This window comes from Bos grunniens, chromosome 13 (genome assembly GCF_055505025.1).
Source record: "Bos grunniens cultivar Pamir isolate PY7600 chromosome 13, Bosgru_T2T1.0, whole genome shotgun sequence".
Taxonomy (NCBI): Eukaryota; Metazoa; Chordata; class Mammalia; order Artiodactyla; family Bovidae; genus Bos; species Bos grunniens.
Window position 1 is genome coordinate 82,339,105 of NC_141177.1, and position 16,247 is coordinate 82,355,351.

A 16,247-nucleotide genomic window follows, 5' to 3' on the forward strand; every position below is an offset into this window, starting at 1 on the left:
CTCCTCGGTGATGCTAATGATTCAGTTAAATTGACTTCTTTGAAGGAAAATTACTGTTAATAACCTTAATTTCCTTCTTGTCTTTTTCCCCAGGTACCTGACATTTTTAGATAAAATATTTTCATAAAATATTAAAAGCAAAGGAATTACATCTTAGGTATCCAACTCCATGTTATTTGTGGACTTCATGAATCCCTTCTGTGTCTCCTGCCTATAGCCTACACTTTTCAGACACTTTTCAGATAAACACATAAAGTTTCCCATTGTGCTCATTTCCCAAGAAACACAAGCCATTCCAAATGAACTTTAAAAAAAAAAAAATGCTATTTTTAACTGTTACTCTAAGGCCCACCGTGTGTCTTAGTGGTATCTGCCATGTGACGTTTCAGAACATTCCTGACTTCTATTTAAATCTAGTCATTGTGGCTGGTTTTCTTTTCTTTGGCCACAAAGCCAGACCACGGGCCTTCCAACCTGGCGGAACCTCCAGATGAGCAGGTGTGTAGAAGGCGCAGTCTGCCTGCCCAGACCACTGGCCTTCCTCGTCACCCGTCTCTCCCCTCTTGCCCTTTGGGGTCCATCTGCACCAGCCAGCCGGCTGATGGAAGGCTCCAGCCGGAGGTCCAAGGGCAGGAGGAGAGTGATGCAGGCATTTATTCCCCCGCCTTCTCCCTGCAGGGACATGACAGGTCCTCTACCGCAGGACGCAGCTCCTGGAGAACAGTCCCTCTTGCCCTTCACTTGGAGCAGGCAAGCTCCCCACAGTGCTAAGTCCCTCTGTGGCTCTCACTCTGGTGTGGCTGTGTTCCCTACACCTGCCCACACCTTCTAAAGGCATGGGCCTTCCATACCCTTACGAAGCCTTCCTCAAAGGACCCAGTCCACACGTTCCATCTGTTCCCCAGCAGGCCCCGATGACACCAGGTTAAAGAGGGGCCAGAAGGGGCCCTCCACTGTGACTGCCACAGGTACTATTAAAGGAAACCGTCTGTGAACTTAAAATGCTGTAACGTTTCCAGAAGCAAAATCTAGTACAGATTTTCCTGAACACCCAAGGTTTTAATGCCAAGGAAATATAATTGAATCCTACCATGTTTCTACAATTCATTGCATGCTATAAAAATAAACACGCAGAAAGCATGCAATCAGAATCCCAATGTCATTGCCAACCTCACCAGAATTTTTCTTAAAAATGGGTATCTGGAGAAACAGACAAAAAAAAAAAAACCAATAATTTCATTTCCTGCTATTTATCTACATCAAGATGTACTTACCCTGATAATATGATACTTGAGGATGATGCCAATCTTTTAAGGGATGTCATAAAATTCTAAATATCAACAGATAATTCACTTCATAGCATTGAAAACAACTATAATTACTGAAGTTAAAACTTCTCAAAAAACTTGAGAATCAGTGACCTAGATTTTCTGTATTTTTCCCAATCTCTCTCTAAATAAAAATGCAGTGTAGCTTTTAACTTATATGGTCCTCTGTCTATATATTATTTCCAAATACCATGGAAATTAAGTTCAGGTATCTATTAAATAATAAAACTCAATAAAATAATTTATCTCTGAATCTTGTAATTCTAGAATTAGAAAGTAGAAGGTAAAAAATATTCTTAAATAATTAAGTATTTGAAAGTCTAAAGATATAAATACACCTGGATAGAATTTTTAGCAATGAAACTAATTCCATTTTCCCAAGTCAATGTCAATCTTTGCTGGCTGTGCAGTATCTCACTTTTTTGACTGTACATTCAAGGGTGTTTATGATAGGTCCTGGGTCTGAAGAATCTAAAGTTTTACAGCCAATCAAATTGATCAGAACATAGATTTTCAACTCAGATTCTACGCAAGCTTTCTCTTTACTAACAAGTTTTTAAATTGGCTGCTTGCTGCTGTCGTTTAGTCACTAAACAGGCAAGAATACTGTAGTGAATTGCCATTTCCTTCTCCAGAGGATATTCCCAACCCAGGAATTGAACCCATGTCTCCTGTACTGAAGGCAGATTCTTTACCGCTGAGCCACCAATTGTTGAAGTCCCTAAATCGTATCTGACTCTTTTGTGATCCCATGGACTGTAGCCCACTGGGCTTCTCTGTCCAAGGATTTCCTAGGCAAGAATGCTGGAATAGACTGCCATTTCCCTTCTCGAGGGGACCTTCTTGATCCAGGGATTAAACCTGCATCTCCTGCACTGGAAGACAGATACTGCACCAGTGAGCCACCAGAGAAGTCCTTAAATTGACCTATAAATTGGTAAATTCTTTTCTGATTATTATATTTTCAACAAGTTTAAGGACATAGACTACTTCTAAAGTCCTTTCCTGGTATACTGTATATAACTGAGGTCTACTGAACTACTAAAGCAATGAAATGATATTGCTTTAGTTAGAGACCATAGTCATAATGTGAGGGCACACAAGATAGAAATTCCATGGGGACCTTCCTTGAAGGCAATGCAACAGTGCACTCTCAAAATGTAAACATGCATACCCTTTGGGCCAAATACTTAGTGACTCAACAGCAACAACCGACAAGAAATTCTAGCACACATGCATGAAGACACAGGCACAAAGATCTTCACTTTTTCAGTTTGCAACAGTGAGAACAGGAGAATGGTTAAATAAAACATGGTACTTCATAGTTCATTGATGGTACTACCAGAGTTTATATAATGTTAGAAAGAAAAAATAAAACTAGTATACTGATATGAAACGATCACCACAATGAACACTTAAGTGGCAAGTAAGCAAGTTGTAGAAAAACTTACACATCATGATCCAGTTTAAAAGCATGTGTATGTACTTATATGGAGAAGGCAATGGCACCTCACTCCAGTACTCTTGCCTGGAAAATCCCATGGACGGAGGAGCCTGGAAGGCTGCAGTCCATGTGGTCGCTGAGGGTCGGGGACACGACTGAGAGACTTCACTTTCACTTTTCACTTTCATGCATTAGAGAAGGAAATAGCAACCCACTCCAGTGTTCTTGCCTGGAGAATCCCAGGAACGGGGGAGCCTGGTGGGCTGCCGTCTATGGGATCGCACAGAGTCGGACATGACTGAAGTGACTTAGCAGTAGCAGTATATACTTATACATGCACATATATATATATATATATATATATGCACAGAAAAAGGAGAGGAGAGAGATGCTCTAAGCTGCTGCCGATAGTTATATCTGGGTATGTGTATAGGTGGGAGAGGGTATTTTATATTTTGTTTCTGCATTTCCTTTCTGCAATATCACTTCAATTGGAACATGTTAATGTATCACATCCATCATTTTAAAAGCCAATGAAAACCAAAAATTAACAGAAATTCTAAGAGGGGCTTTAGTGATTGATCCAGTGATGGCGCATTAGCAGATGTCCTAGTTCAAAGAACTTCCTTCTCATCTGATCCAATGGAATTCCTCCTTTAAGACCCAAAAGGAAGATGAGAGCTATTACGTAGATTGCATGTTGAAATTCTGTGACGTGCAGAAACAGGTCTTCATTTTGCGCATCCAGGACAAACCCAACACCACCCAGCAGCTGCTGCTGCTGCCAAGTCACTTCAGTCATGTCTGACTCTGTGCGACCCCATAGACAGCAGCCCACCAGGCTCCCCTGTCCCTGGGATTCTCCAGGCAAGAACACTGGAGTGGGTTGCCATTTCCTTCTCCAATGCATGAAAGTGAAAAGTGAAAGTGAAGTCGCTCAGTCGTGTCTGACTCTTCGAGACCCCATGGACTGCAGCCCACCAGGCTCCTCCGTCCATGGGATTTTCCAGGCAAGAGTACTGGAGTGGGGTGCCATTGCAGGCAGACACATTTGTGACTGGTTAGAGTTCAGATCAGTGATGCAGGCAAGAGACCTCCATGTCCCCATGGATGAAGTCCCCACTTCTACACTAAATGGTTCTTATTTTCAAGGAGTCCCATGAAGTAGGAGAGAAAGCCATGTCCTGCCTCCCACAACCCTGAAGACTTGCTAACATCTTAGAAAAATGAGCAAGGGGAAAAACACGGAAGAAATTCAGAATCCAAAACGAATGTCCACTAGAAATAAATGGCTATAACCACCTTTGTAAGAAATTCAATCACGGGGAAAAAGCACAAATAAAGAAGGAACCATGCTCACTTAATAAAGACTCTAGTTCACAGGGCTGACAAAAGGCTGGAAGCGGGAGCTCAGACAGCCATTTTGCCTTTTTGCATTTCTTTTTCTTGGGGATGGTCTTGATCACCGCCTCCTGTACACTGTCACAAACCTCCATCCACAGTTCTTCAGGCACTCTATCAGATCTAATCCCTTGAATCTATTTTTCACTTCCCCTGTATAATTGTAAGGGATTTGATTTAGGTCATACCTGAATGGCTTCCCTGGTGGCTCAGACGGTAAAGCGTCTGTCTACAACGTGGGAGACCAGGGTTTGATCCCTGGGTTGGGAAGATCCCCTGGACAAGGAAATGGCAATCCACTCCAGTACTATTGCCTGGAAAATCCCATGGACAGAGGAGCCTGGTAGGCTACAGTCCATGGGGTCACAAAGAATCGGACATGACCGAGCGATTTCACTTTCATTTTCACTTTTATACCTGAATGGTCTAGTGGTTTTCCCTGGATCATATGGTGGTTTAATTTCTAGTTTTGTTTGGCCACCCCACAAGCTGACATGTTCATTTTTACTTTAATTATTTCTAAAGGTTTTGTAATTATATTTCGAGCTTAAAAGAAATCTGGATTTCATGCTTCCCCTGAAAACAGAGAGGTGCTGGCAACCATGAGCCCCATACCTGCCTGGCAGAAATCAGCTCTGCCAGGGCAGAGCTCCTGACACACATGCACCCCACCACCACCGTCTAAGAGCGTAAGCTTACCCCGGGCAGCCCCGTGATGCTCACCTGGCCCTCAGAGGAATCAGAGTGGGTCATATCTGCTTGAGACCTGAGGAACCTGACCCAGGAAAAGCCGGTCCTTCAGAAAACTAAATTAACTTTTAGGCTACCCTACAGCAGCATTTGGTAACATCCCTCTCAGATTTCCAGCCCATATATCAACTTCCTATTTCAATTCCACGGTCACAGTCACAGCAGGGTTGCCAGAAGCTTCTCTGTCATACCTCAACCTGGTCCCGTAAAATAGTGTTCACAAAATTTGTTATTGTAGCAAACCTTTCAGCCACATGTACTTGCATGGCAGGTAACACAGCACAGCAGTTAGAAGTTTGAGTTCTGGTGTCAGTCTGCCTGGGTTTGACTTCCCATCTCTAACTTCCTGAAGTGAATAACTCTCAGCTTCACTTTCCCCACATGTAAAACAGATACTTTTAGGAGCTTCCATAAAAAGCTGTGGGGAGGGTTAAATTAAGCGGCATTTTTGGGGACTTCCCTGTCGATCCAGCAATCAACACTTCGCCTTCTAATGCAGGGCATGCGGGCTTGATCCCTGGTTAGCGAGGTAAGTAAGAGTGCACCTGCCTGGCAGCCAAAAGGCCAAGAAAACAAAACAGAAACAATATTGTAACAAATTCAATAAAGAATTTTATTTTTTTTTAAGCGGCACATTTTTAATGTTCAATCAACATCTGTGGTTTTGTTACTGTTGCCATCAGTGTTCCTGACTCTGAAGCCCATGGGGAAGCAGAAGTCACACAGTCCCCCTAAAACCCCACAGATCTCCAGATTATCGTGGTGGATGCCTCGCTCCTCCCAGGCCTCACTGGCTTCATAGTCTTTCTTCAAAGCCTGGCTGGGAGATGCAGATGCCCTGGGGGTCGCGTCCTGCTCACAGAGTTCTATTTCAAAGCCCACAGGTCACAGAATGTCAAGGAGGTTAGGGCTGAGTTACTGTGAGGCCCCTCTGTCCAACTGCAGTGGCGGGATTAGGTAGACCCAGAGGAAGACTTGGCATTCACACAGTGGCCCTAAAAGGTGACCCGAACTTCCTCACTAGCAGACGGGGCAGGACGAGTGTCCCTTACCAGAAGTTTTATATGAGCTAGCACAGCCTGCTTTGCATGGATAAGTCACTGGCATTTGCCTCAGGGGAGGAGGAGAATGCAGGAGTGAGGAGGAATACTAGCAGTGTTAACAGAAAAAGCACCAAGAGCTGTTGCAGCAAAAGGAGCAGTAACACAACACCCAACATCATCCAAGCTGCACAGCCACGTATTTTTGCCCTATAAGCGATTCTCCTCATTTACAGACGTGGCCACGGAGGCTCAGAGTGAACGCTAAGTGTCACAGAGTTCACACATGTCATACATAGTCTGGATCTGAGCGCAGGCCCACCTGATTCCAACACTTCAAAGTCACAGAAACTTCACACTGTTGAAAGTAAATGAAGTACAAAGGAAAACAATTATATGTAAGTATATTTATCAAAGGGCTTCCCAGGTGGTGCTAGTGCTAAAGAACTTGCCTGCCAATGCAGGAGACATAAAAGATGAGGGTTCAATCCCTGGGTGGGGAAGATTCCCTGGAGGAGGGCATGGCAACACACTCCAGTATTCTTGTCTGGAGAATCCCATGGACACAGGAGCCTGGAGGGCTACAGTCCATGGGGTCTCAAGGAGTTGGACATGACTGAAGTGACTTAGCACACACATACTTATCAAAAAATATTTTAAAGGCTCACATAGTATGTGCTTCCTTTTCAATCCATTAAATGCCAAGACTCATCCAAGGCTCCAATAGCTGCCTTAACTGTCAACTGGAAGAAAGTGAAAATAAAGATGTATTTGCAAGCTCATCCACCACAGGGTGTCCTGCAATGAAGAGCTCCAGTCCTGGGAGAGACAGCAAGATGCCAAGTGTGACTCCACCGGCCTGTGACCTGCTCTCTCCAGACGAGCTGCTCACAATTAAGTTTCCTGAGTGACTGTCTTCCTCCTGTTTTGAGCAAATGGCTACTTCGTTCACATCAGGGAGCCGACAACCTCCTCTAATTGTTCAGGAGGAGAAGAACCTTTAAGAAGGGCAATGTATCATAAAGCAGTGATCTGCATGCCCCCAGGGTGGCTCGGTGGCCAGAGGTGAAATTTCAAAGGATCCAGGCCCTGAAGGAGACTCAAGGGGATAAGATAACACTATCTTACAGTCACATGGTACACAACCTTCTCAGGTTTTCCAGGCAGTAGGCAAAGGGGTGTGCAGAGAAAATCATCTTCTGATTGATGTCCCTTTCATCTACTTTGATTCCAAAAAGAAAAGGAAAGAAAAAATAGATGGGAGTTCACACAGAGAAAATAAAACCTCTACTGGCCCTTCATCCTCTGGAATATAAGAATCTCCCAGCTGATACATAAAAAGTCTCAAGACTGCTTTCATCCACTCTGTGAACTTGGTTTACACTTTCAGCATCACAAAAGTATCCAAAGAGATGAGCTTCTAACCAGAGTTTTGGAAAGTGGGATTTAGGGGGGTGGGCAGGGGGAGAGGGACGTCGTTGTTCAACTGATCAAAATGGGGTGATTTTTACAAACAGGCTTTAAACTCCTCACTCATCTACTTAGTGATGCATTTTCACCCAGCTCACCTTCTCCTTGGGGTGAAGTAAACCCATTTATATATCTGAAGAGCTACAGAAGCCCAGCCTCTGAATGTGCCAAAATCTCTATCATTCTAAGTGTCAACTCAAATTGGCACTTGCCAAGAGTATTGCCAAGGACTGAACAATAAAGGGATTTGCCATCTGCCTCTAGGGAGATTGACCCCTGTGCTGCTATAGCTACTGACATTCTACAGCCTCTGAGGAGTTCAGGGTGGAGTGAGGCACTCTGTGCTCCAGGGAATCTGTGGCATAGGTCTTTAGGATGGTCTTAGGAACAGATTTTATGATCTCAATCCTTGAATCTCCTCGTTTCTAGAGAATCACTAAATCCCTTCATGGTGACATCAGATCCTCATGACTAGCAAAAAAAACTTTTTATAAAATGAGTGCCTCGTGGTATTGAACGCCCCCTTCACCAAAACCTTATATAATGACCTTCCCTCACTGCCACTTTGGAGCAGGCTCTCAGAGTATCTGAGGTGCTGCCTCCCGTCCTACGGTCGTCATTTTGCCCCAAATACAACTTAACTCGCAACTCTCAAGTTGTTCAATTTTTAGTTGACATAAGACGTGTTGACTTAAAAAACAATCAGAACCTAAAAGCTGAGAGTTCTTTTATACAGTGGGAATTTTTATTTATCCCTTCAAGCCAGGGATACAGCAGCATCTTAAGTGTTTTTGTCAATTCCTTGGAAGAAAAGCCATGACCAACATAGACAGCATATTAAAAAGCAGAGACATTACTTTGCCAACTAACGCCCATCTAGTTGAAGCTACGGTTTTTCCAGTAGTCATGTATGGATGTGAGAGTTGGACTATAAAGAAAGCTGAGCGCCGAAAAATTGATGCTTTTGAACTGTGGTGTTGGAGAAGACTCTTGAGAGTGCCTTGGACTGCAAGGAGATCCAACCAGTCCATCCTACAGGAAATCAGTCCAAATATTCATTGGAAGGACTGATGTTGAAGCTGAAACTCCAATACTTTGGCCACCTGATGTGAAGAACTGACTCATTGGAAAAGATCCTGATGCTGAGAAAGACTGAAGGCAGGAGGAGAAGGGGATGGCAGAGGATGAGATGATTGGGTGGCATCACCAACTCAATGGACATGAGTCTGAGTAAATTCCGGGAGTTGGTAAAGGACAGGAAGCCTGGCATGCTGCAATCCATGGGGTTGTAAAGAGTCAAACAAGACTGAGCAACTGAACTGAGCTGAAAGAAAACCAGATATCTCAGGTTAAGGAATTTAGCAATTGTCTACTTCAGAAATAAGTCTGGGCTTACTGAAATCATTCCTTTCATATGCGTCTCGGCTTTCTGGGGCCAATATCCTGTATTTTCCACATCCTGAGTTCCTCAGGGCTCCCCTATTGGGAGTGACTGCAGCCTAATGGCTACTGATCACAGGGATTCTTCTTCCTGAGTGCCCTGGAAGCTGGAATCACTGAGGACTGTGGCATCCTTGTTTATTGATATGGCAGGAAATATTCCAATCCTCAGGCACAACTAGATAAGTAATATTACACCTTGAGGAAGTAGTTCTACTTTCAAGGAGAAGGCTTGATCAAAAGAGAAACTATGAAACAGAAAAATAAATATTAAGGAATGAAATATAATATAATAATAAAAATATAATAATAATATAATATAATATATATTATATAAATATAATATAATGAAATATAATATAATAAATATAATATAATCGCACACAGGGCGATTATAGTTCCTGAATAGTACAGAGAAATAGAAAAATGCAGTGTGGACAGTACTGAGAATTGGACAGTATCCTCACAGACAGTAAAGCCACGGAGACTTGACGATGAAGACAGGTATTGATTTTCTCATAGGTAGGTAAGTCTTTCTGACAGACACTAAAAAGGTCCACAAGTTCACATTATAAGGGGAAAAGCAACCATTTTAGAAACTTCAGTCTGGACATGAAATACCAACTGTGATCATTAAAGCATCTCCACTAGTCCTTGACCTCATTCTGCATATCAAACACACAAGTTCTTGGTTTTACAGGACTCACTGTGATAGACGACAGCTTATTAAAAACCTGTGCCCTTCGTGCTAATAAACATGTTGTTTCATCCGTACTTTACAACTGGTCAAAAACAAAGAAAATTGAGTCATGATCTGCTCAATAAGCTTAAATACTTGAGCTTACTGTTAAAGACATTTGTGGAGAATATGCAAAATACATAACCTTTCTTTCCTGTGACTATATTACATAAGAACTGTGACCACAAAGATAAATTTTCTTCACAACATAAGGTTTTTAAAGCAAAAAACAACCTTGGCACCTAATTACTAATGTATATATATTTTTAAGTCCACGGATATAATTAATAGAATGAATGAATTTGATAATTTAAGCTTGCCAGCTACACCTGAAAGTTTGGGGAAGAAAATGCAGATGCTAAACCCAGAAACAGGCTTATTGATCACATCTTTTCACAAATTGGCATGCCATGTGATGGGTTCAAGGAAAATATCAGTGCTAAAGCTCAATTTTACCTCAATTTTAACTTGCAAGGTGGGTTAGAGCTGAATATTAGTCAAGCCTCAGTCATTGTATCAATTCTTAATAAATCAAACCCCAAAGTGGATTTTGGTTGTATCCTAGGAAAATACCATATTCATTTGGATTGCCAAATGTAACTGTCCCACGTTGCTAAAATCAGCGGTACGCACTAATCTAAAGGTGTTGGATTTGCTCTTTAAGAAAGACAAAACAGGAGGGCCGCGACACTGGCTAAATCCCCACTTGGGGGATGAAACATTTCAAAGAGGTGATACAGATTTAAAAATCCATTTCTGCAAAATCATTCTGGTAACCCTGAATATTTTTTAAACTTTCCTGTTTCACCATCTCATAAGGCAAAAACACAGCTTCTTAAGATTCCAGGGCACAGAAGTAGTTTAACATCAATCACATTGTTCAGGCACACCAATATAAAACTTGCAAAAGAGTATTTTAGAACAAAGCTCTCTGTGTGGGTGTGCATTTGCAAAATAAAGGTAGCATTATCCTGACACATATTCATGTATACCCAGTGATCAAATAGAGTCTTGGAAATTTTGTTTTGACAGTTACTTGTAGAATAGCATTTTCACTGATTAATTCAGAGCTAGGCAGTGATATCATCAAAGCTAAATCAAAACTAAGTTGGAATGGTTGAGTAATAATGCAATTAGAGGAAAACGTAATTCGTAATCGAATATGAGGTACCTTCACATATGTTACAATACATTTCATGCAAAGGGTTACCACTTACAGCAGCAAGTCTCACGTCCATAAAAATGCCAATTCAAAAACAAATGTTATTCTCTTTAAAAAGTGAATTTTTATGAAAACAGGTGTTCTCCCAAGATGGCATCATTTTTTAAACGTCAAAAGGAAGATGACATAATAGATTAAAACACTAGCTGAAAAATATGCAAGACTGTCCTATCAAAACACAACATTTTAGATTACATAACACGGATAAGGCAGATTAAATCACATGGCCCTGCCCAGATAAATTTTTGTTCTTCTACCTGATTTCAATAACCTAGGCCACTGAAGTTTAAAGCAAACAAAATATTCGGTTCTTGTTTCAAGCATATATTTTTGAATATATATGAGTCTCGAAAAGAGTCTCGAAAAAACTAGATGGATAAAGTTAAGATTTTACACACACATACAGATAAAATATGACTTTTTATGAAGAACATGGTTCCTCAGACACTTTGTTAACTGCCCAGGTAAAGTCACCAGTTGCTTCTACTGGTCAGTTTATGAATCTGATTTCTCTTTAAAGGGGAAACTTTATCTCTGTATTAGATATTATACAGCTAAAGTCTGAATGACATTATTGCCAACGAAATAATTATTTAAATATAACTAAACAGAATTATTAGATTATCTCTATACACCCATAACTTAATTTACAGGCCACCTTGTATCACATTTTCAGTAAAAATCCATGGATCTTTCATGGATGTTTTGGCCAAAATTAAATTTCAAACATGTGCTTTAGAACAAGAAGTAGAATCACCTCAAAAGTTTTAGAGAAAAAGTCAGACATCTCTCAAACACATGCACATTTATGAAACTATAATGTGCATTTGCATTTTTCTCCAGAAAAGAAAAAATGACAGTTTTATGATTCTAGATAAAGTTGCACTGAAACACACCGGGAAACTGAAGGATTCAGTATTTTCATACTTCCGTAACAGAACTGCCTACAAAGTCCACAGGGAGAACAGTACTACGTAGGGTCTAATCAGTTAAGAAAAAGGCAACTTTAAAATTCTGAAGACACTTTTAGTCTCCATCTTTTGTATTATCTTAGGAAGCTGGAACACTGCCCCCAAGGAGTGCCGCCCTATCAGTGCTGTTTTAAGTGGAAATGGTCAGTCATACCTATTATTTCCCCAGAAGAGGTAAGGCAAGCCACACGCATACACATTTACATGCGTTGCACCGTGCCAACTATTTCCAACCGAAATAATCATATATACGTCGAGCCGAGCTATTTCCAGCCAGAAGCAGCGAATGTCTGGATAGAGTCTAAGGAAACCCAGCGGGCGATGACTGCAGAGGGAGGGGCGGCCGCGCGGACCCCCAGCTCTCGCGCGCGCCGGGCGGCCGGCACCGCACCGGCTCCGGGGCAGGGCATCTGGGTGCGCGCGCGCGCGTCCGGGACGCACCCGCCGGGAACAAACAAGCCCCGCGGGCCCAGGCGGGCGGGAGCATCCTCGGGCGGGACTCGGAAAGCCTTCTCCTACCTGTCACTTTGCCCGGAGCTGCTGCCGGAGATGCGGCCGCGGCCGCCGCCTGGAGACCCAGTGGGTGCGCGCGCGAGTGTGCGCGCGTTTGTGTGTGAGCTCCTGTGTGCGGTGCGGCTCACTAGCTGCTCCCCGCGTCACCAGCCCCTCCACCCCGGACCGCGCCGGCCGGCGAGCCCGCCCCTCGCCCGCCCCGCCCCCGCCCCTGCCCCTGCCTCCCCGGAGCGGTCCTCACCTCCATGAGGGGCCCGGGTCTCAGCGGGCGCCCCCGGCCAAGCCGCCGGGCCGTGCCGGCCTGCTGCGCCCGTCCGCCGGCTCGGCGCGCCCCGGCCCCGGGCCCCGCCGCCCCTAGCGGCCGGCCGCTTTCTCCTGGCTCAGCCCCCGAGTCTCCCTCTACGTCCTCGCCTCCCGGCTCCGGATCCCGAGCCGTCGCCTCGCAGCCCCAACCTGCCCGGGCTACGGAGCATGCCCAGTGCGGCGCGCCCGGCCGGCTGGGGGTGGGCAGGGGCCGGGCCGGCCGCGATCCCGCGGGGCAGGGAGGGGGCCGGCGGGCGCGGGGCGCCCTTGCGCTGGGGGCCTGGGGCCGGCCGGGTGGAGGGCTTCGCCCGGAAACGGTGGGTGGGGCGTCCGGGAAGCCGCCCCGCGGGGGACTCTGCGGGGTCTCCCCGGTCGCCCCCGGTGCTCCCGGCGCCGCCAGGCAGGCCTGGTGCCGGGTCGAGGGGCACCCAGGGTGGCGCCTCCCGAGCAGCACCTGTGAGGAGTGGGGGGCATCCTGGAGGGAGACGGGCCGTGAGCCCGGGCAGGGGGTAGGAGGTTAAAAGAGGGGAGAGGGATCAGATCCGGCGACAGCTAACGACCCACAGTTGTTGGCGGAGGTAGGGGTGTTTGTTTGTTTATATTTTGTTTAAGAAACACCTCAGGAGCGTACAATGCTTCAGGCACTGTCCTAAACGCTTTTTATTCCTGGAATCCTTGAAACAATCTTCCAAAGCAAATACTCCTCTCTCTCCTTCCCACCCCGCCCCCTGCCCCGGAGTCTTAAACTGAGGCACCGAACGATAAAGTGGTTCCAAAAAGTCTTCCCCCAAGTGCAACCCAGGGACGCAACCGCCCCCGCCCCCGCCCCAGACGTCGGTCCCCGAGATGCTGGGGCGTAAGCTCGCCTCGGGCCCCAGGTGACTCCGAGTCACCCACACTAAAGGGGTTGGTTACACGGCGCTCCTTCCAGCATCACCCTTTGTGTGGACCCTCACAACTCGCGGCTCCAGGACTCCCTCCCGGGAGGACTCTCCTCCCTGAGGCCACTCCGCCTCCTTCTCCGGCCGGCGGCCACCAAAACCCGGAGACGTGGCACCTGCGCACTGGGGACCGGGCCGCACTCGCGGCCGCACTGGGCATGCTCAGCCCGGGAGCGGGTCCCGCTGGCCGGGAACAGAGAGCGAGCCTGGCAGCCCCTGCGGGCTGAGGGGTGAGAGCAGGATGTGGGCGCGAACCATAGCCAGGCCCCGAGGACGAGAGGCGACTGCAGACCCGAAAGGCTTGTTCCCCTGGCACAGCCTGACCTCTTGCAGGCAGAGCTGAGAGGAGGGTAATCACAAGTTTACCAACTGGGCATCTTTCAGCAGGAGGGGGCTGAGGGCCGGCTAACAACTCCTGCTAAAACCCTAAACTGCAGTTTGAGCTGGGCCCTAAGAAAAGCTAGAAGCCGCCGAGCCTGTCTGCATGTTGAGCAAGCCCAGAAAAATAGCCTAGACCGAGTTTCCCTGGGAGACAGGAGAAAGCTGTGGGGCTTTTCCCTGTTGGAGGTCTTCACGATGTGGTGATCCTGAGTGACACCGGGGCGCTGATAGCTCTCCCCAAGCTGTAATGTGCCCCCGAGTCACCTGGAGAACTTGTCAAAGTGCCGATTCTGACTCAGGAGGTGTGGGGTGGGACCGCAGATTCTGTGTTTCTAACGGCTCCCACAAGGTGATGTTGCTGGCCCTCAGATCAGACTTTGAGGTTGGGTCAGTATTTTAGTCATGTTCTCTATTTTATATTTAACTAAGATTTAGAAAAGCTAAGCAGTTTGCCCCAACCAACTGCTCACACAGCCAATAAATAGTGTAGTTAATTTCAAACCCAGTTCTGGAGGACTTCCTGTTTAAGTTCCTGTATTCTCCGCATATCACCTGTTGACAGGTGAGCTAGAAGATGTCATCTGTGTGTCCTGATTGTGTTAACAATGGAACTTAATTTAGTACACAGTTCTCCCAAATATAGTGTATCAGACCTTGCGGTGTAAAAACTACACAGAAACTTAGTGGCCTAAAGTAACAACCATTCCACGGAATCAGCAGAGCAGCTGTCTGCTGTTGTCTCTAGTTCCACTCAGGCAGATGGAGACATGTGGAGTTTGAAGCATTGTCTCGCTGGCTAAGATGACAGGGTGTTTTCTCCATATGGTGAGATCCTGGTTCCCAAGAGCAAGCCCCAGTTTAAAATAAAATTTCATATCAACGTTTCCTAACGTCCTATTCACTAAGAAAGTCACATGGTCATGTGCAGAATCAAAGAATGGGAAAAGGGTGCACTTTAGTTTTTGATAGGAGGAGAGAAAAATAGAAAGGTTTTATTTTATGGTTTTTAGGTTTTTTCCCCCCAGCCTACTACATACACCAATTTCCATAAAAGTAACCCCACTGCCCTAGGGTTCACTCAGGGTGTCATAGATTAAGCCTATCTTTAATTTTACATATTAGTAAACCAACTCACAGCAACATTTGTTGTCATTGCTAGGTCTTCAAACTAATATTATTTACTAAGGAATCTCAGTTTAGAAGGTTTAAATAGTTAGATGTTATTTTGAAGTACAAAGTTCAGTTCGATTCTTTTGGAGCCTGGTGGGCTACAGTCCATGGTGTCTGAGAGTCAGACACAACTGTGGGACTAACACTTTCTCTTTCACTCTTCTTTAATAACATTTCAGATAGTCATTCACTCAACGAACATTTTTGAAACCTTTTATATACAAGGCATTCTTTGCCCAATATATTGAGATAAAAGAGACAAAATCATTGCCCCATGAGGCTTAGATATTATCAGAGGAAACATACAATAAATAGTATATACCATCAAGTAGTACTGAGAACTATGACGGAAAAGCAAAAGAATTTTTGAGGTAAGACAGGGGACTGCTATTTTAGCCAGAGATCAGAGATGGCCTCTCTGAGGATGCATCATTTTTATGGAGGCTGGAACAAAGAGAGATGCATATCTGGGGAACAGTGTTTCCAGCAGAGGGACGAGAAGGGCCCTGAGACCCAATGTACCTAGCATGCTCAAGAGACAGGAAAGAGGCCAGGCTGGCAGAGTGAGGCACCAAGTGGGTGGAACTGGAGTCACAGAGGCAGCGGGGGGCCAGACCACACAAGAGCACAGAGAGCACTTTAGACTTTAGTCTGAGTGTGATGGAAGGCCAGCGGAAGTTGTCGTGCAGAGTGTGGCCGTGATCTGGCTGGCAGTTTAGAGAACTTGCGTTGAGAATGCCTGTAGGGTTGAGAGTACAAAAAGGGAGCCCATTAAAAGGACATAGCCATGGTTCTCCATGGGCAGTTTTTATCATTTTCAGGTGTTTTTTTTTTTTTCTTGGCCATGCCACTTGGCCTATGGGATCTTGATTCCCAGACCAGGAAAGGAACCCACACCCCCTGCAGTGCATGAGCCATGTCTAACGACTGGACCACCAAGGATGTGCCCATTTTCAGTTTCAAAACTCAGACTGTATTAAATCTTCAACCTCAAATTCAATTTAAATCCCGTCTAGTCCCCGAGGAAGGCTCTAGCTCTGTCCTTTACTCTTTGAAGTGGAAGGCCAGCGGCACAGGATCTGGTCCTTAAACACTGTCTCACCTGCTCCCTGCCCTTGCCGAAAGGCCTAGTTC

At 45.3% G+C, this 16,247-nt stretch overlaps 1 protein-coding gene across 23 annotated transcripts in view; it reads right to left on the reverse strand.

Annotated features, from left to right (window-relative positions):
* Positions 1-12,762, reverse strand: part of PLCB4 (phospholipase C beta 4) — a 483,574-nt gene extending 470,812 nt beyond the window's left edge. For 12 of the 23 annotated variants that reach the window (XM_086335124.1, XM_086335139.1, XM_086335127.1 and 9 more), the window contains exon 1: positions 12,325-12,420. The gene's annotated coding sequence lies outside the window, so the exon portion shown is untranslated. Of the gene's footprint in view, positions 1-12,324; positions 12,421-12,559 lie in introns of those variants that run through there. The other 11 variants (XM_086335149.1, XM_086335142.1, XM_086335132.1 and 8 more) reach the window with 3 other exon arrangements.
* Between the last annotated feature and the right edge of the window lie 3,485 nt (positions 12,763-16,247).